This window comes from Ascaphus truei, chromosome 3, assembly GCF_040206685.1.
Source record: "Ascaphus truei isolate aAscTru1 chromosome 3, aAscTru1.hap1, whole genome shotgun sequence".
NCBI classification, from domain to species: domain Eukaryota; kingdom Metazoa; phylum Chordata; class Amphibia; order Anura; family Ascaphidae; genus Ascaphus; species Ascaphus truei.
Window position 1 is genome coordinate 156520014 of NC_134485.1, and position 22253 is coordinate 156542266.

Genomic DNA, 22253 nt, shown 5'->3' on the forward strand with positions numbered 1-22253 from the left:
CACAGGACCTGCCGTCTCCCCGCTGCCCACTCTGGAGGCTCCAGAACCGATGCAACTCATCAGAGTCCAACATCCCTGGGCACCGATACGACAACTTCTCCGAGCCGGTGGGTTATGTTACTACTGCAGATTTTCCGAGCATCTGGTCCGGGAATGCCCACTGTGTCTGGGAAACGACCAAGCTCAGTGAGTACGAAGGGGCTCTACCTGGGCGCCAACTTCCCTTGTCCTCTTCCCAAAAGTGAACTTCCCAAGAAGTTGACTATTCCTGTCTCCCTCTCTGATTCTACCTTCCGCACTTCCACAGCTGCATTTATCAATTCCGGCGCGGGAGGAAATTTCATTGACCAGACCTTCTCTGCACAGAACCAGATCCCACTCATTAGGAAGAAATCTCCCGTAGCCTTGGTAGGGATCGATGACTGTCCACTCACCCCAGCTTACATCTCCTTGGAAACCTGCCCTCTAACTCTTTCTTCTTCTTCCCACAAGGAGACCCTGACCTTGGATGTTATTCATGCTCCTGGAACACCGATCACCCTTGGCTTACCTTGGCTACAGCAGCACAATCCGCATATCAATTGGACCTCTCGTGATCCCATAGTCTGGAGGTCAAGGTCAGAGGAGTCATCCCCACCAGCTGGCCTCAATTGCTGGCTCAATTGCCAGCTATTCGCCTCAATTGCTGGCTAATACATCCAATCCCAAGGGAGACTTACCCGCCCCATACGCTGATTTTTTTAATGTATTCAGCAAGACTCAATCCGAACTACTACCCCCTCACAGATCGTATGATTGTCCGATTGACTTGGTACCTGGATACACTTTGCCCAAATCCAAATCCTACCCCCTTTCTCTGACGGAGACGGAAGCCAGGGCCAAATATATTTGCGAGAACTTGAAGCGGGGCTTCATACGCATTCCACTTCGCCCGCGGGGGCTGGATTCTTCTTCGTTAAGAAGAAGAACGGTACTCTAGGACCGTGTATTGACTACAGGTGAGTGAACCGCATCACGGTGAAGAACCGTTACCCACTCTCACTCATCTCTGAACTCTTCGACAGACTTCAAGGTGCTAACCTGTTTACCAAGCTAGACCTCTGCGGGGCATATAATCTCATTCGCATCCGGAAAGGTGACGAATGGAAGACCGCCTTCAACACCCGTAGGGGCCACTACAAATATCTCGTGATGCCCTTCGGCCTATGCAACGCTCCGGCGGTCTTCCAGGACTTTATCAATGGACATATTTCGGGATGTCCTTAACCTTTTTGTTATTGTCTATCTGGATGACATTCTCATTTTTTCTAAGAATCTACAGGATCATATCTCCCAGACTAAGGTCGTACTCTCCCGCCTCTGAAAGAACCGCTTGTTTGCCAAGATGGATAAGTGACTCTTTTACCAGTCTTCCACCTCTTTTCTTGGATATATTATTTCCAACAAGGGATTTGCCATGGACCCAGAGAAACTTAAATCCGTAGTGGACTGGCTACAACCTAGTTCCCTTAAATCTATTCATTGTTTTGTAGGGTTTTCCAACTATTACCGGAAATTTATTCGCAATTTTTCCACCATCATTGCTCCGATCACAGCACTAACCCAAAAAGGAGCCGACCCTTTGGCCTGGTCACCTAAGGCAGTCATGGCTTTCAAAACTTTGAAACAAGCGTTTGTCTCTGCTCCCATCCTCCGACACCCGCACACCGATTTTCCTTTTATCCTGGAGGTAGATGGCTCGGACAGCGGGGCCGGCGCAGTCCTATCCCAGAGATTTTCTCCCCAGGAGAAACTCCACCCTTGTGGGTTTTTCTCTAAGAAGTTTTCTCCAGCTGAGAGGAACTATGACGTGGGCAATAGGGAACTTTTGGCCGTCAAATTGGCCCTTCAGGAATGGAGGCATCTTCTGGATGGGTCTAAAAAGCCGTTCACGTTTCTCACTGACATCAAAAACAACTTGTATATCGAGAGCGCCCACCGCTTGGGCTCCCGCCAAGCCTGCTGGTCGTTATTTTTTTCCAGGTTTAATTTTATTTTGTCCTACATTTCCGGCACCAAGAACGTCAAGGCGGATGCCCTTTCCAGACAGTATTCTTCAGAAGAGAGACCGGAGAAAACTACATCCTTCCCAAGCAAAAGATTCTCGCGGTTACTGCTTTCAAAAATCTGGAAAAGATCATCAAGTATCAAGAACACATTCCTAGTGATCTCAAAGTTCCGAAGGATACTTTGTACGTAGATTCCAAATTTATTCCTGAGATTCTGGATTGGGGGCATGCTTCCCGTTCAGCAGGACATCCGGGATTAAAAAAAACTCTGGACCTCATCTGTCGCACCTTCTGGTGGCTCAATATGGCAAAAACAATCCTTGAGTTCACTCGGGCCTGTCCAGTATGTGCACGCAATAAAATACCTCGTCAAAAACCCCATGGTCTTCTTATGCCTTTACCCATTCCGGAGCGCCCTTGGTCCCACATATCCATGGACTTTATTGTCGAATTGCGAAGGTCGAATGGCATGAACACCATTCAAGTAGTGGTGGACCGTTTCTCCAAGATGGCACATTTCATTCCTGTCAAAGGTTTACCCTCCTCACCCACCCTAGCCGATATTTCCGGATCCATGGTATTCCCACATCTATCGTTTCGGACAGAGGTTCTCAATTTGTTTCCAGATTCTGGAGGACCTTCACCAGAAGACTGGGCATTTCTTCTTCTTTATCTTCAGGATATCACCCTCAATCTAATGGGCAGACTGAGAGGGTTAATCAATCTCTCGAGAAGTACTTGAGGTGTTTCGTCTCTGAGTCACAGGACGACTGGTCGGAATTACTTCCCTTGCGCTGAGTATGCCTTTAATTCCTCCAAGAATTAATCCACTCGTGAGACGCCGTTCTTCATTAATTACGGATTCCATCCAACTCGCCTGCCCATTTCCAATATCTCTTGTGGAGTACCAGCCGTGGATGAACCCATCACACTATTACAGGACTCTTGGTACAGGATCCAATCGGCGCTTCAAAAGTCCTCCCAGACGTCGAAACTCGAGGCTGACCGTCGTCTCCGACCTGTACCCAGTTACAAGCCAAGGGATAAGGTTTGGTTGTCTACAAGAAATATCCACCTCAAAACCCCATCCCCTAAATTGGCACCTAGGTTTCTGGGCCCATTTCCTATCATGAAGCAGGTAAACCCGGTGGCCTTCCGTCTTCAATTACCTCAAAGCATGAGAATTCCTAATGTTTTTCACACATCTCTTCTTAAACTGTTCATCTCCAGTCCCCTCTTTCCGGACCACACTCTTAAACCAGATCCAGTGATCATACAGGGCAACGAAGAGTACGATGTCCAAACTATAATAGATTCCTGTCTCTCGAGGAGTAATGTCCAATTCTTGATCCATTGGAAGGGCTTTGGACCCGAAGAAAGGTCTTGTGTACCTCTTAAAGACATTCACGCACCAGGACTTCTCAAACACTTCCGTAAGAAGTTCCCATCCAAACCGTGGGAGGATCGTCCTGAGGCCGACCCTGAAAGGGGGGGGGGGGTACTGTAGGATGCGGGGATCGTGGCGCTCCCAGCGTGACCCCTCTTCACCTCTGAATACCCCTGCTGTCGTGAGACGGCTTTCTCTCATCACCCGACCTGCTCCCGCTTTGCGGGGGCGCCCTCCTCATTCCCGGCGGGCTGGCGCTGCCCCGCGGTCTCTCAGGGCTCTGGCAGTTCTCTCGGGTCCCGGGCGCGCGCTCTCAGACCTTACAGAGTGCGCACCGGGCAAGGATAATTTATTCACTGCACTAGCAGTGAAACCACGCCCCCAAATCTCACAAAGGCTGCCACTTAACCCTAAAGCTCCCCACCTGGCTGCTTATTACAGGAACCAATCCAGGACAGCTCCTCATGTTCCTCCAGGTCTGCCTCCGTTCCGTATTGGTCAGCCACGATATATAGTACCTGTGTTGCCTCTCTCACATCGCTCGACATAGTCACGGCTTACAGACATCTATTCTGGCTTTCCCTTTGCTCTTCGTTATTCAGGTTGCGACCCGGCTTGGCGGACGTTCCTCTCTGGCTTTGGACCCTGGCTCCCACCTGACCTTGCAACTTCTCCCATCCCTCAACTACAGTTTGGACCTCGACTTCCCGGATTTCTCTCTCCCTGACCTTGGCTAACGGCAACGACTTCATCTCTTCTGTACATGTACCGGCAAGTATTGCTACACCTATTCATATATAAAGGGAACTCCCGCACAGCTAAATTTGAACCACGGTGAGGTGCTAACTACGTAAGGAATAGATGTATACAAGAGAAAAGAGGCTTGTATGGGTATACTACTTACCTCTGCAAATAATACCTACCGCATGTTGAAGGTATATACGATCAGCTGTTCATGCCTTCAACACGGCTTAGCTGCATATCAGTGTTCTTACTGCCATTACCTACCAATATTTCCCTGACTAGGAGGATCTATGTGGGTTAATGGTATATACTACATTTACCACTGCAACTAATACCTACCGTATGCTGAGGGTATAAACCCTTAACTGCTTATATTTTTACTGAGCATTCACAAGTACCTTCTCTATTAGCCCAGTAGCCAAGTCCTATAAATTGTTTATGCTACCTAGGTTTATACTATATGCCAAGATACCCCATTGAGGGTGTTCGCACTAATCTTTTTATTACGCATATACCTGCAGTCCTTGGATATACGGCTTAAAGGGGTTTTAGTTACTAAGTGCCTCCACTAGTAATACCCTTATGGAACAGCAGTACTCAGTGTGTAGATGACTGGGGTTTTACCCACCAGCCACTCATTATTCTACATAACAGGTAGTAACACACATATCTCTGCTCTGTTTGCCTAGATATACATTAATGTCACCATATACTCAGAGCGCTTACAATTATTCGTTTTGACAAACCACATTTATTTGGATGAGACATTATTTGTATGGTGGTTGTATCACGACCCTACCTCCATATCTGTAGGAGGCTATATTTATAGCACAAATTCCTGAATATCTATCAAGGATCTCCATATGTTTATACTACTTAACTTCTCATAGTTATGTTATAAATGATCACAGTCACATGCTGTATATTTTTATTTTAAACCCCATTTTTTTATTCATTGTTTGCAAATAAAGTATTTTAACATTATCACTATTCATTCAGTTGTGATTGAGTGCTTACACACTAGGTTTTCTTTTTCTCTTGTATACACCTATTCACACCTGGCCTGGCAATGCCAAAACACTACACTCCGGACACGCTCATTCTGCTGCTGGTGCGTTCACATATACGTCCCCACCTCAGTATAAGGGACGAGTCTGGTCTGCGGGCAGCACCGGTGTAACACATTTGAAGTAAATTCTGCTTTCTCTCCTTTAGATACCTGCTGCAAGTTTTGCAACCAAAGCATCCGAAAAAGCCCATTGGAGGGGACAACCAACTTTGATTTTTCGCCACTTGCTATATGTATTAATAAATGGTGTCTTGAAACTGGTGGTTTCCCTCTTTTTTCCTGGTTTCAATAGATTGTTGTGTGGCACTGATTTGGTTTTTTCTACTGCTGCTTCAATGAGATTGGGCTGGTATTACTACATATTGTACAGATGCTGCCAAAATTCAGGAGATAATAAAAAAACATTTGGCATGTTGTCCAGATGGACCCTGTCCTGAAGGAACATGTTCCCCCCGTGTCTAGGGTAATCTTCAGGAAGGCACCCTGTATCAAATCTAAATTTGCTCCAAGTGTGTTCAAAAAGGAGGAAGTGGCAAAAAATCAAAGTTGGTTGCCCCCTCCAATGGGCTTTTTCTGATATTTCGGTTGCAAAGCTTGCAAGCAGGTATCTAAAGGAGAGAAAGCAGAATTTTCTTCAAATGTCACCCAGGAGAAATTTAAAGTAAAACAGACCTTAAATTGCCGTATCGAATTTGTCGTATATTTGCTGTCATGCCCATGTGGTCTCCAGTACGTGGGCCGTACAGGTACTTCGAGACCTTTGAGGGTCCGCATGCTGGAGCACATGGGCAATATATGTAAACAGGTCATGACACATGGGGCCTCATTCTGTAAGCTTCGATAAGGCACTTATCGAACACTTATTGGCCAAAATGCCTACTCTTAATCAGTTAGCCTCGATACGTGGCCGATAACGGCCTGTATCGCCGCTAAATCTTATGACCAAAATAAAATCGCCGATTGAGCGGCGATCAGCCATTTATCGACCATTTTCAAAATGATCATACACTCATGCGATTCTAGTAGCCGTGATTCTCCTATCACAGCCCTAAAAAGGCGATCTTCTCCCCAATCCAATACGCCTCAAAATTTTGGCAGATTGATGGGGAGGTGCGTCGATGAGCTGCGATAAGTGGGGACTTTTCCCGCCTCGGATTGATGCCGGGGGTCTCCGGAGATGATAGCCATTAATACCAGCACCGGAGCCCCCCGGCATGCATCCGTTGCAGGAAAGATGCATTTACAGCCACTTCATTACCTTAGTTTAAATACTCCTGCATCACGGCCCACATGATCAGGAGATTTAAACACAGCATAGGGATACCGGCACTCCATAACGGACGTCACAAATCCGGCTTCACATGGTATTTCAGTCAGATTGTGGGAACCAATTCCACACTTTGATTGGGTGAAATACCATGTGACGCCGGCCATCTTGGATTTAGTGACGTCATCTTAAAGGCAAATGAAGCACAGCCATTCTGATTGGCTGGCATCATTACCTTTAAATGACGTCAACAAAAATTAAAGTTGGCACGTGGTTTTAACAGCCAAACAGGTGGCTGTTAACCATTTTGAGGCTAAAGTGACGTCACAAGCCCTATTTAAGGCCGTGACGCCTCATTTGAGCCCAAGAAGACGACGAGACAACATCGGTTGGGATTGACCATGTGGCTTTTTGGATTCACAGATGAAGATAGAAGATAAAGAAGATCAAGAAATGATGACAGATGAAGATAGAAGAAGGTGATTAAAAAAAGAAAAAAGAAGATTTGGGTACCTGATCCGGATCTTCATGGCGGATGGCATCGGATACTGTTGGAGGCCTTCAAGGTACGTGAGCTTCCTGTTAGCCCGGGAGTCGGAGGGCCAGCGCTTCTAATGGTAAGTAATATATTGAATGTTTGTTAATGTCTTTTTTAACAGGTTTTTTCATTGGATGTGTTTTTTGTTTTTTTGGGGAGGCACATTGACTGATAATATATTATTCTGTACCACTTTAGGGTACAGATTAATACATTATTATGACAATATTTGGGGGGCATTTCTGGCTTGGTATTGCTGTTGTTTTTTTAATTACAGTTTATTATGTGGATGTCATTGTTTGTTTTTTTCCTGCTTGATGGAAATCAAATGTTTGCGATTGTTGTTCGTTTTTACTTAATGTTGTATTATGTTAGCTAATGCGTTTAATGGTCATTTCAGATATTGTTTGAATTTATTTCTTTGTAGTTTAATGTTTCAATTAATTCATTAATGTTGTAGAAATTAATTTGTTTGATTGGTTAATGTGACTATTAATTTTGAGTTGGTTTAGTAATTAATTGGTTTGATTGGTTACTGTTTAAAATAATTCTGATTTGTTTTTTGAAATTAATTGTTTTGATTGGTTAATGGTTTAATGAATACATTGTTGATGTTGTTATTGCTTGTATTCATTGGATTAGCTGGCTACTGTTTTTATTTAGTGAAGAATGTTTTTTTGGAGCTATGTTTTATTATTGTGTGTCTGGTGCATTAATGTGTTGTAATTAGGGTGCCCATTGAGTGCTATAGAGGCTTATCATGCCCATATTATTATTATATAGGTATGATGTACCACTATACTACTCAATGGATACAAGGTGGGTATAGTCAATACGGGGTGGGTTCTTAGGCCTCCCGGGTTTGTATCAGGGCAGGGGGGGTTAACCCCTTAATTACTATAGCGGTTATTAACCGCTAAGGTGATTAAGGGGTTAGGGGCCAATAGAATGTCTTTATTATATATATATGCTTTATGGCAATGGAGGACAGAGGGACATGCTGGTGTGGTAAGTAGATTAAGACACATTCCCAGCTAGCTCAAACTCCCACACCCACCACATGATGAATATATATTTATGTCAACCAGAGAGCTACTGAGCGTGGCAATTGCATACAACAAGAGACAGGGGGTGCCCAATGCTACATCCCATTGACAAAACATATATGATGAAAAGTATAAAGTAAAATACTTCAATAATAATAATAATATTAAATACTTGGTTATTTTGTTAACCCTTTGGCCATTTTACCAAATTAATGCAGGTCCTACACTACACTACACTACACTACACTGTGAACCCTTCCTTTTACCTCTGTAAGATGGGAAGAACCATTATAGGTCTTGTTTTCCGCAGCAAATAAAATGACCTCCCAAGTTAAAAAAATAAAAAAAATAAAAAAAAGTGTAGTGTAGTACCTGCATTAATTTGGTTATACCTTGACGTTGGTATGCAGGCTTATAATGCTTTGGTCAAAGGGTTAACCAAATAACCAAGTATTTAATATTATTATTATTATTATTATTGAAGTATTTTACTTTATACTTTTCATCATATATGTTTTGTCAATGGGATGTAGCATTGGGCACCCCCTGTCTCTTGTTGTATGCAATTGCCACGCTCAGTAGCTCTCTGGTTGACATAAATATATATTCATCATGTGGTGGGTGTGGGGGTTTGAGCCAGCTGGAAATGTGTTTTAATCTATATCTGACTTGTAGCAGTCAATTGGAGGCTGTGGCACCTCCCCCCAGAGCTCACTCCTCCCTCTTCACCTTTTTAACTTGGGAGGTCATTTCATTTGCTGCCGGAAAAAGACCTATAATGGTTCTTCCCATCTTACAGAGGTAAAAGGAAGGGTTCACGGTGTAGTGTAGTGTAGGACCTGCATTAATTTGATTATACCTTGACGTTGGTATGCAGGCTTATGACGCTTTGGCCAAAGGGTTAACCAAATAACCAAGTATTTAATATTATTATTATTATTATTATTATTATTATTATTATTGAAGTATTTTACTTTATACTTTTCATCATATATGTTTTGTCAATGGGATGTAGCATTGGGCACCCCCTGTCTCTTGTGGTGTGGTAAGTAGAACTGTATTTATTTACTTTATTGATGCCTGCTAATGTTGTGTTTAATAATGGGCAAATAATCTATTATCCATATCTTGATAATAGTTATTTTGACCATTACTGTGTGTATTTGGGCGGAGGGGGGCGTGTATTGATGCATATTAAATATTTTTTAATATACATGTGTTTCATAGTGTAGATGTGCAGGGGGTCTCCTGAGCTGAACCGCGTTGGTTTAATGTCCGGGGACCCCCTGCTTCCCAAGATACAGGATCCATTATGGAGTGCCGGCATCCCTCTGCATTGAAATGTTCCGTGTCACGTGACAGGGACATTTCAAAGCATAGGAGATACCGGCACCCCATAAAGGTGCCTGTATATCAGGAAGCAGGGGGTCCCCGGACTTAAATCCAATGCGGTTCAGCTCCGGAGACACCCTGCACATCTACACTATGAAACACATGTATATTAAAAAACATAATTTGTGGGCGACAATTTCGCTGTGAGAGGCGGCTCTCTCAGAGCCGCTCTCTCAGCAGCAGAAATGTATCGCCGGGTTAGGCCTTTTCAGAGGCTCGATGCTATCGCTGGCAGCAAATCGCTCGTTTTGGGAACTTTGCTATGAACGGTAATGAAGGCTTGCTGAATACAGTGATAGCAACGCCCCAAAAAACGGCGATTTAATTGCCCTGGTGATAATTTTTATGAACTTTTACTGAATAAGGCCCATAGTGTCTCAAGACATTTCAGTTTATTTTATGAAGGGATCCCTGAGGGCCTCAGTTACAAAGGAATAGAAAGGGTGGACACAAATTGGAGAGGTGGTGACAGACTATTGAAACTCTGTCAACGGGAGACCTACTGGATCAATAGTTTAAAAACTCTGACCCCCAGGGATCTGAATATAGACATATACCTGGGGGCTTTCATTTAGTTTCCAGTAGATCTCCCATTCCCCTTTGGTCTTTTGCATTATACTAAAGACTTTTATCGCATTACAGTCTTTTCCTGAACTACAGACTTTTTTCTAAAAGTTATTTTAAACTTCCACCCAACCACCCCTGACTATATATTCAGCACTCGTGTCAGGTCTGGTTCGTCCATACAATTACTAGACGCCACACATACTGTACCCCATTCTGTAATAGATTTAAAAAAAAATTAATAACATATTGTATTCAGTGCAAATATATTTTTGCACGTCACTGCAATTATGGTATTGCACGACACGCACATGGGGTCACTACTCACTTTTTACTTGGCACTTTTTAAACCCTTTATGACTATAAGAGATTTAAATTCTCTATCATCATTTTAATTTATGTACTTATGTGTATTCAATTCCCTTTTCTCTTCCCTTCTCCTCCCTTCCCCCCCATATCTCCTTCACAGATCTTGGGAATTTATATAGGTTGAAGACAGTTTTAGAATGTATTTTCTCAAACAGTACATATTGGCACTACTATACACAGTATCCATTTTAATCATACATGTATCATCGTTATCACCAACTGTTTTGTCCCTATCATTTATATATGCACCCAATAATGACACTATGGGCATTTTTAGACTCACTAATTATTATTGCATTTTATTATATTTGTTAAACATGTATGTTTTTCATTTATCACCACATGAGCATTACGTCAGCTAACTTTATTGATTTTTTATGTAAACTTAGCTCCTTTAGTTTAGGGTACACACCTCACACTCGCATCTGTGCGAGACTCTCACTATTTTTAGTCACCGTTTCTGTGACTTTATCCTGTATCACTCACTAGTTTTAATTATTCACCCAATATCGACATTCTGGACACTGTCTGATTTATTTATTTTTCGCTTATTGCATTTTATTTCATTTGTTACTAAATATATGTATCTCACTGATCATAGGATCATGTGCTTATGCGCTCAATATAGGATCACGCTAGCTGAATATACTAACATCTGCTATGCATATAGAGTTCCCTTATCCTAGGGTTACTCATATCAATGTAGGTATAACACCAGTATAAGACCACTATTCACACACAGTCACTGTGAATTTAAATGTATACCAGCGACACATGTCACAGCTACTGTGACTTTAACTGTATACCAGCGCTACACGTCACAGTCACTGTGACTTTCAGTGCACACAAGCCTAGGTTGCGCACAACGCTCTTCATTAGCCTATATTATCCACAAGATGTGCAATGACGAAACCACGCTATGGGATTGGCCAGCCCCACTATAAAACATCATTGGACATAAGCCTGCCCCATCTACGGAGCCTGAAGAAGCCCAGTAAAGGACGAAACGCGTTGCTCAATTTTGACCGTTTTTTGGACCTTACCAGCCACCGTACAGATGTCAGAAGGTAAAGCCAGTAGCACTGCACCCGGACGCGAAAAGCTACACACAACGAGTCACCTATGATTTCGTTAGGACAGGCTGCTACCCCTTGTGGTTTTATTCTTTTTTTTCGATGTACAGCAGGGACTGCGACTATTCTAACACAACCCAGTGGCAATCGCCAAAAAGACTCAGGTACACTCTGAATACATGCCTTAAACTTGCCTTAAACTAGCTCCAGCATTTCTGCATTGATTAATGGCCCATCAGATTAACAGCGGGGGTCCCTGGCAGTACCATTCAAACTGAATGGGACTGCCAGGGACCCCTGCTGTGTTAATCCTATAGGTCATTAGTCAATGCAGAAATGCCTTAAACTAGCCCAGCACATACCCAGCATGTAACCGGGCTAGTTTAAGGCAAGCTTTAGAATAGTCGTGGTCTCGTCTGTAAGTGTTTTTTATTTTTATATTTTAATAAATTGTACCATCACAACACAAGTACGGATATCAGTTTTCACCCACACCCCTGCATGGAAGAGAAGTCCCAGCTCTGTGTAGGATACTACAGAGGGGACACAAAAGCGCAGACACGACCTGAAAAAGAGGAAAAGACACCTTTATGAGTGTGCACTCACACTAGTCCGTGTGAGTAGAAATTTTAATTCATCTTGATTTATCCCTCACCACCCTCACTCAGGGATTCCAGCATTTATCTGTACCTAACTGTTTTGTTAGCCTTTGGAGGGAGATATCTGGATATTCAGACCCCTGTCAGGGAGTCCTATACCCCAACACCAACCTACTAAAAGAAGGAAGAGAAGCAGAGAAAAATAAATACCTTTATAGGATCACACCCACACTAGCCCGTGTGAGTGTTTGCAGTTCACCATGCCTATTATACTTTATCTTGAATCCTCTCCCTCCCCACCTCCAGGCAGTATGGCCACAAGTGTTTACATAGTATATTCTTTGAACTAACTGATTTTCCTTTTGTGAGAGGAACATCCTGATAAAGAAAAAGAAGGGACCGAAGAAAAGAGCAAAGAAGATATCCATCAAACCAAGGAGGGACGACTGTGAGAGGAACCGGAGGAGATCCACACCAGAAGGAAGACGGAGGAACGAAAAGATACCTTGATGCACTAGCACTTGCACAAGGCCGTGTAAGTGACTATTTACCACTCATACAATTTTACATTACCACCCACCTACCACACTCCAGGCAGGAGATCCATTTGGGTATCATTATACTCTATTGGACCCCCGTCTGAGACCAATATCCTCCTTTTAGATCTCATTATCCCTCAACCTGTGCTCCCCCTTTCTTTTCTGTGTTCCAATTACCATTAAGGGTTCTGGATAGATCCTGTTGGGGTCAGAGTCACAGGAGGGCACCACGAAGCGAAGGGGCAATAAACCCCAAAAATGTTTTAAACACACCAATATATATTTTTTCCCACACTTAAAATTGAAATAGCGCCCAGGTATTTTTTTGCTGTACAAACAATAATAAAAACAGGATTCACTCACATTTTGCATATGTGTAACATTCATTTGCGAGAACTCTGTGATCCTTGGCTTTCTCCTGATCTCTGCGCATCTCCGTTGCTTCCGCAATCGTTACTGCCGGTGATGTCAGTGGTTGGGGCGGATGGAGTTTCTGCAATAGCACGGCTGCCAGCAGGAACACAATTCAACCGGAAGACAATTTAACGCGTTTCGCTGAGGCTTTCTCAAGAATTATCCCCCTGTCATATAAGTTCAATTAGGTACAGACAGTGACAGGCTATCCCATGGGGTTTGCCCCCCCTCACACAGCCGTTCTGAGTGGCAGGAGAGGTGGTGACACTAGGTCTGTGTTGCAGCCTATCATGGTGCAGACCCTGTGCCCTCCCCTTTTGCATAAGGAAGGATTAATTATAGGAGTAAGTTCTCTTCTGCCCCTCCTTTGGAGAAAAGTGTGTGTGTTGGAGTTCTCTTCAGCCCCTCATGGGGGGCGAAGCGAAGATCTCTGCTTAGCACAAGCCCTCATCACATTACTGTATCTGCTAGCCAGCACATCCAATGGCCTGAAACCACTACTCTACTCTACTATAATCCTTATGCATTTTAATCAGTTAGTGTTGGGACCAGCGATGCTATGGTCATGCCTTGAAAGTGGCTCGCAGGCTTATACGCTTTGGCCAGAGAGTTAACTAAATGACCATTTTTTCAAGAGATATATAGGTATTTCACTGTGTATTTTTGTCACATTGGATATTGCTCTGGACTTCTTTGTTTCTTGTTTTATACAATTAGCCACGCCCAGTAGAACTCCTTTTGACACACATACATACATACATATATCGTGGTATTTGGGGGGGTTTCTGAGAGCTTGCTGGGTATCTGTGTGTTTGTTTACTTTGTCCAGCTGGTCTCAGCTGTTTGAGGTTAGTTGCTCCTCCCACCCAGGGTTTAAAGCTCGCCCATACCCACTGTCCAAGTAAGCAGGTTTTCTTTTCATGCAGCTGGTTGCGACAGGTTCAATGCCAGGACCATCCTTCCCCCTAATTATAGCGGTAAATAAGGATTTTAATCAGTTAGTGTAGGACCTGCGATATTATGGCCATGCCTTGAAAGTGGCTCGCAGGCTTATACTCTTTAGCCAAAGGGTTAACTAAATGACCCTTTTTTCAATAGATATATAGGTATTTCACTATGTATTTTTGTCACATTGGATGTTGCTCTGGACTTCTTTGTTTCTTGTTTTATACAATTTGCCACGCCCAGTAGAACACACACACACACATTGTGGTAATTTGTGGGGGTTTCTGAGAGCTTGTAATGAAAAGATCAGTCCGCGCTCTGGCTCTTTAAACTTGGAGTGTTGGTCCCTCTCAGTTCTCTTGCTGCTTCTGTGTTTATGAGGTGTCTCCCCCACCTCCAAATGTGGTCTCCACCGGAACCCCGATGGTGATACCAATATCAGCAAAACAAGAAAAAACACAAAAGCGCACCAAGATGAGAGATAGATATTGTATTAGCAACAAATAATGAGAGCTTGCAGGGTATCTGTGTGATCGCCCATCTCTGTGACTGGCTCAGCCAGAGACAAGTCACTCCTTGGTCCATCCTACCCCTGCTTTGTGTTCCACCTAGGGGAGGAGCCACAACCCTGCACCAATCTAGAACTATTGTCTTGGCTATGGGAGGAGCTTGCCACACCCTGCTGGACTTTAGTTCTGCGGAAGAGTGAATAGCTGCTGCTAATCCTCTGCCTCATTCTACCTTGCCTACCTCATCTATCTCTGATCAAATATCCTGTCGGAGCTAGACCTGGGGGCGATGCAAGACCTACTGTGGCACCTGCAGTGGTAATTCAACCATTGGGTGGGCCTCTACGCCATCTGGTGCGGCCCCTGTGTTTCATTCTGCACCCCTGCTCCTGTCGGTCGACATCAGGCCTTAGTGTTGTGGGAAGTGGCCCGCGGCAACGTCTATCTGGATGGGCCACCTATGGGCCCGTGCGCCCAATCATTGGTTCCACAAGGCCCCAACATTCCAGTACCTGAGATGTTTCCTGTGGTCCAAATCCAAACGGTTCCCGGACTGAAACCGGTGTCGGTATGCCTGGAGGGTGAGTCGACTGCCCCGAGGGTGTTGGGTGCGTCTCCTCTGGTGGTACCGGAAAAAGCCTGCTTTGTCAAATTACTGCCAGGGGGTGCCAGAAGCCCCGACAACACAGCCCGGCGGAGGTTCCCTTGCCATCTTCCTCTTCTGATGAAGAACACAGCTGCCAGATATCTGCGGAGAAAACATCTGCACTTACCGGTGTCTTGCGATTGAGTCCTGAGCCTACGACGTCCGTCCTGAAGGCCGTGGTGCTGCCGGAGTTCATGTGGAACCCCACGCCCAAGGAAATCGTTGGCGCTGCCAAAGACCCGACTGCTGAGGAAAAGACAAGATCTGATGACATCTCCTACCTTCAGTTGGAAGAGGCGACTTATTCTGCCCAACAGGAGTCCGAGCAACCTTAAAGGAGCCAGGTGGAGCCCTGTTTGGTGTGTGGCGGAGTGATGTACTTTCGGTACAGCGGGATGTGACGTCACTGCCCCGCCGAGCATGGGCCTGCCTGAGACTCTCATGAGGCTAGCACTACCCGATGACATTGACAAGATGGCCACCGTCTCAGATGCGGAACCTCCACTACTATCTACCGGGGTGAGTGCCGGATGGGTCTCAGCAGCCCCTGCCCCCCACAGACCCCGAGCTGGGTAAGATGTCATTGTAGATCCTTCAACAAGGCCCCTGTACCATCTCCTAGAGGTCATGGCCGACCTACCGGTACATCCCTTGGACTGGTCATGGACAGTGATAGGCCCACCTCACTGGCCCAGTTGCCCATGCCCGTCACCAGCCCTGGTTCAACATCATCCCATGGGAGTAAGGGTAAGATCAATCTTGTGCAGTACGTTCAGGATCATCCTAGGTATCGACCCTTGGCTCCTAACCCTAGTATTTCAGCCCATAGTTCCAAGGTATTGGATTCAGAAGCAACCCCATTTGTGTTAACCAAGTTCCCTAGAGATAACTTGTCCCCGGGTATGTCAACAGACTTTAGGGATTGGGACTTTGGTGGGAAAGATGGGTGGTCCGATGAATCTGAGGGTGAAATACCTTATTCTAGCCAAATTCCTGTGGCTAAGTCTCCAGGGTCATTTAAGTCCTTTAGGGATTCATCTCTGTCTCAGAAGTCTGCCACGTCTGGTGTGTCCTCACAGATGGACACAAGGTCCGATAGTCCACCTGTAGAAGGTCAGTCTAGGGAACCTCTTAGAACCAATGCTGTATGGTGCTCCAGAACAAAGAAGCAGCAATTTGATGTCGTTATATAGCAAAGTCTTATGTGGAATACCCCTCCAATAATCTGTGATGAGGCTGGAAAGTGACTGTCCCCAACAGATGTATGACTGGTATAATGAAATCCCACGTGGCAATGAAGTAAGGATGTTATATCAAACACCTGTTTGTGTCCAGTGCTATTGAAACATCTAAGTGTTGGGGAAAATTAAGCAATAAATGTCCAGATAGCCAAATCATAAGTTACAGAACAAAGGAATAGACTCACATGGGATATGTATCCTCAGGTAAATGGTGAGCCAACTGTATCCAATAGTCCTTGGGTAAAGGTGTGCATCCGTCTGCAGGAGTCAATGGTAAAGAGGAGAGAGAAAGACGGAGCACTACATCCAGTGCTAGTTAGCCAAAGAACAACAAGGGTGCGTTCCCATGATAAAAATAAAACTATTTAATGGATTGTAACAGGGGACTTATCCCTGTTCACAAATGTGCCTATAATCCAGCAGTGTGGTGGTTATCTGCTGGTAGGCAATTAACTAACACCACCTGCCTGATTAGATTGCTTAGAAAAGCCTGTCTTTTGAGACAGGAAGTGAGACTCCTTTGCTCACACCTGAGCTGGACTTGGAGACAGAGCAGAGATTCCTTAGTCCACAACTGGACTGAACCAAGGAAGGGCAGATGTCCTGAGCGACAAGCTGACCACAAGACAAAGAGGACAAGATTCTAACCTGGAGCCTGACATTTTCTGTGCACACAAGGGTGCGGTTCCAGGAGAGCAGAGAAGCTTCCCCTTCAGCAGCCCAGCTAACAGATAAGACTTTTTCGTATAAGACTATTATCTAGGTCTGTGTATTGATAAATGTCTCCATAATTTGGGGCTGGTAAAGAGCCTATCTAACCAACCCAGTCAGAGAGGGCTGAGCTACATGTGTAGATAGTCTCCAAAGCAGAGATAGGTTTTCTTTGTTTGGCTCACTATTTCGCTTATGTTGATTTTTTGCTGTGTTTTAAGCGACAGGCACAATAAAGCCTTGTTATAATTTCACCTTACAACAGTCTCCATTGTGTACCTCTGCACATGTCCTCCTACATGGATCATAATAACAAACAGCACACCAACGCATTTTCAAGTTCAGCGTGTGCTGTTTGTTACTATGATCCATTAAATAGTTTTATTTTTATCATGGGAACTGACCCTGTTGGTTCTTTGGCTAACAAGCACTGGATGTACTCGGTCTTTCTCTCTCCTCCTTACTAGGGAACCTCTTAAGTGGTGGGACCCAATGTTTGAGCGCTATGCTGCTAGCCTTAATAGAACACGGCTACTGCTCGTGGATGGCTCCATCATGAACCACTGGTGGGAGGAAGGTCAACTCTCTCAGGAAGAGATTGCTGAGGCCCTTCACAAAAGGTTGGGCAAGATCAATTTAGGAGTAAGAGTTCCTAAGAGCCCCTCCGTATTCTATCAGGAGGTAGAGCTCAGTAAACCCAAGTTCTGGGTATTACCTGGTCAAGGAGCTAACCATGAGATCATAAAGCTGAGTAGAGCTGACAGAGCAATTTTTAACAGGTACCGTCAGTCACACAGATATACAGTATAAAATTCCCACATGTACCTGAGCCAATAATGGATGAAATAGATCTAAACCGTCAGGAATGGTTGCGACAAGCTGTCATAGAGAATATAAAGACCAAAAAATCTAATGACAGATTTATTACTGATTCCAAAATTTGTTCTGTCATGGAAGAATGGTTGGTAGGTACCTGCATATACAAAGACCGTGCAGAAGTTAGGCAACGTCCTGGTTCTGTGTAAAAAAAGGTGTATGTGCTACAGCGCTATTGCTTTATCAAAAGTAGTGTGCTATAAACTCTACCAGTAATAACCAGAGTGAGTAAAAAAATAGGAAGGCTGCCAGGAACAGTGATAGAGGAATCTATACACACAGATAAAAAAAAATAAACCGGTGCCTAAAAAGTCAATAATACAGTAAGAGTCTTTCACTGTGTTATTGACTTTTTAGGCGCCGGTTTATTTTTTTGCAACGTCCTGGTTCTCCAAAAATATATTATGTGTGGACCAAGCTATTCGATGGGAGAGTAGTCAGGACGCCAGATCCAAAGTATTATAAATGAGGATCTTTTTTGTCTTCCCGTTGGAAGAGTAGTTATGTATTCATCATCGCTGTAAATCAGAGGATGATATGGGTAATTGTCTGTATGACTGTAATAGTCATGTTATACAGTACATCTGCAGTAACCTGTTCTGTTTTGCAGACTTCAGGCTACTGGATGGTGCCAAAATTGGATCCCAGTGAGGACATGGGAATTTTCACCTAGGGCAGAGTATAGCCATGGCTGGTCCAGCTATCTTTCTGCCCCCCTCTAAGTAAGTTCTCCAAGGTACAGACAGTGACAGGCTATCCTGTGGGGTTTGCCCCCCTCATGCAGCCTCCCTGAGTATTACTGATTTCAAGTCTGGGAACCCCCTAATTTTCGAGATACAGGCCCCGTTATGGGGTGCCGATATCTCCTATGCATGGAAATGTCTCACGTTACATGATCGGGACATTACCATGCATAGGAGATATTGGCACCCTATAACGGGGCATGAATCTCGGGAAATAGGGGTTCCCCGGACCTGAAATCAATGCAGTTCAGCTACGGAGACCCACTGCTACATTACTGTAATGTTTAAAATTAAATAAAACCCCTGCGATCGCCTGTGAGAGGCACGCAGTTAGAGTGACTGATTCAGCCTCTCTCTTACTGCGCGTCTATTATAGAAAGGCAGACCCCGGTAGGACTCACACAGCAGGGACTCCAGCTGTGTTAATCCCATGGGCCATTAGGCTGCCCCGGCAAAACTATCTCAACCTACACGTGGCACAATGCAACATTTACCCAGGTAAATGTTCGAATAACGGCCGCTGCATCTGTATATTATGACTATAGTGGGAGAGAGGCTGATAGCCACTACAGAACTATATAATAAGCCACTGCTCTACAGCAATATTATAATACAATAATCTACCAAATAAATTAAAACAACAATATAAAAGTCCAGAAAAAATGCACCCTTGGGTGCTGGAAAAATAAAAATGTGAAATAATAAAAAAGGATCCAAACAATGGTATCCTCTGGAGTCCTGGGCAGCTTTCTTCAAGGATACAACCACATCCTATTACAATACCTATACAAAAGAGAGAAGAACAAGCGCACGCACCATGTATAAAATTGAACTAACAATTTATTTTTCTGGACAAAATAAAAATATCATACTCACAAACGTCGTTGTTTTAAAAGGCATATTATGAGTCAGTAAAAACAAAAAACAAAACTGTGCGCTACTACCTAACTACCTATAAAGTTTAAATGTATAAATATATACAGTGCAGTGACTACAGTATACCATCAATTTAGTGATAAAAAAATTATAAAAAATTAAACCACAACTCCCACAGTGAGATAATTATACATTAAATAATAAGTGCCACATAACCGTGTTGGGGATAATGGCGTCTGCAGCTGTAAACGCAGGGGTGGCTCAGCACCCCACACACTAAGAGAATGGAAACAAAAGAAAACAGCGCACAACGCCAAATAGTGAAGCAAATTCAACAATATATTATAGAATTAAAAAGGGGGTAATATATCTGCGTACATGAAAAAAGTTGGTAAAAGGCATGTAGTGTGTATCACACTGTTTACCACTCGGCAGCTGTTAACTGTAGAATCGGGTGCTTGCTTCCCTCTGCTGCTGCAGCTCAGTTGATTCTGGGGCAGGACGTCAGTCTTTTCACTCCCAAGGGGATTTGCCTTCATGCAGCCAGGTTCAGCAGCTGGTACTGGGGCTCGGTGAAATCGCTTCTGCTTCCTGGCCGATATGAAGCTGCTCCTGTACCTCGGCAGGTGTATCCTCTGCACAGAGGTTAAATCCCAGCTTGCTGGGGTGCCCTCAGCGTGCCACGATGTCGCTCCGTCGCGGGACGCTGTGTAATGACGTCACTGTCTACACAGCAGTGGTGGATTGACACTTGTGAGAGACTTTGTAAGACTGTTCAAACTTCCCTATTGAATCCACCACTGCTGTGTAGACAGTGACGTAAACACAGCGTTCCGCGACGGAGCAGCATCGTGGCACGCTGAGGGCACCCCAGCAAGCTGCGTTTTAACCTCTGTGCAGAGGATACACCTGCCGAGGTACAGGAGCAGCTTCATATCGGCCAGGAAGCAGGAGCGATTTCACCGAGCCCCAGTACCAGCTGCTGAACCTGGCTGCATGAAGGCAAATCCCCTTGGGAGTGAAAAGACTGACGTCCTGCCCCAGAATCAACTGAGCTGCAGCAGCAGAGGGAAGCAAGCACCCGATTCTACAGTTAACAGCTGCCGAGTGGTAAACAGTGTGATACACACTACATGCCTTTTACCAACTTTTTTCATGTACGCAGATATATTACCCCCTTTTTAATTCTATAATATATTGTTGAATTTGCTTCACTATTTGGCGTTGTGCGCTGTTTTCTTTTGTTTCCATTCTCATATTATGAGTCAAGCTCATGCTCCATACATCAGGCCGGGTGCAAAAGTAGACGCCTACAGTCTGAGATGCTGGCCGCACTCCAGGCTGTACCTAACCTACCTAAGCAGGTACACTGGCGACCAACTTTATTCTTACTTGGCTAGCTCTGCGAATTTCAGAAGATCCCGGTGATGTGCGGTTTTGTGTCGTTTTCTCCCGGGGTATATAGCGTTATTTTCGCGGCTGTGATTTAAGCATTTTATTCCCGCTGGCTGCAATACTGCAATGCCGTGTAAAAACGCATGGGGGCGTTTGCGAGCTGTTGTCTTTAAAGCCGTCCCCTATAACCCCTAACATACAGTACTGTACATTTTTATTCATAGTGTACATGTGCAGGGGGTCTCCGGAGCTGAACCGCGTTGGTTTCAGGACGGGGGACCCCCTGCTCCCCGAGATACAGCCCCCTTTATGAGGTGCCGGTATCCCTCTGCGTTTAAAGGTCCCAATCACGTGACCGCGACCTGTAAACCAAGCAGAGGGATACCGGCACCCCTTGAAGGGGCCTGTATCTCGGGGAGCAGGGGGTCCACGGACCTAAAACCACAGCGGTTCTGCTCCGGAGACCCTCTGCACATCTATAGTATGAATAAAAAACATATATAAATAAACACTCGTTTCTTACATTAGCGGCTATGTGCTATGGTAACGAAGCAGCATTTCTGTATTTTAAGAATATTGTACAGTGAGCAGGGGGTTCCCTGAGCCAGAAATTAATGCTCAAGGGACCCCCTGCTCCTGCACAATATTATTAAAAATACAGAAATGCTGCTTCATTACCATAGCGTATAGCCGCTAAGGCAATTAAGGGGTTAACTCACCGTGCCCGCTTTATTGTGGGTGAAGGGGGTGGGTGAAGGGGGTATTTGGCCCTTGTAGTTAGTTTAGGACTTGTGGGGTGGTTGCGGGTGCACTTAACCCCTTCACGGCCATAGCAGTTAATACCGCTACGGTCATGAAGGGGTTAAGCCCACCCGCTACCCCCCGCAAGCCCTAAACAACCACCGTTGGGTCTAATACCCCCTTCACCCACTCCCGCTACCCACAATAAATAAAAATCACACACAGCAGCCGCCCAAAAAATAAATAAATAAATCTAAATTTATAAATGACTATAAATAAATACATTTGAAATACATTTTTATTTATAGTGTAGATGTGCATGGGGTCTCCGGAGCTGAACTGCATTGGTTTCAGGTCGGGGGACCCCCTGCTCCCCGAGATACAGGCCCCTTTATGAGGTGCCGGTATCCCTCTGCGTTTAAAGGTCCACATCACGTGACCGCGACCTGTAAACCAAGCAGATTGATACCGGCACCCCCTAAAGGGGCCTTTATCTCGGAATCAGGGGGTCTCCGGACCTA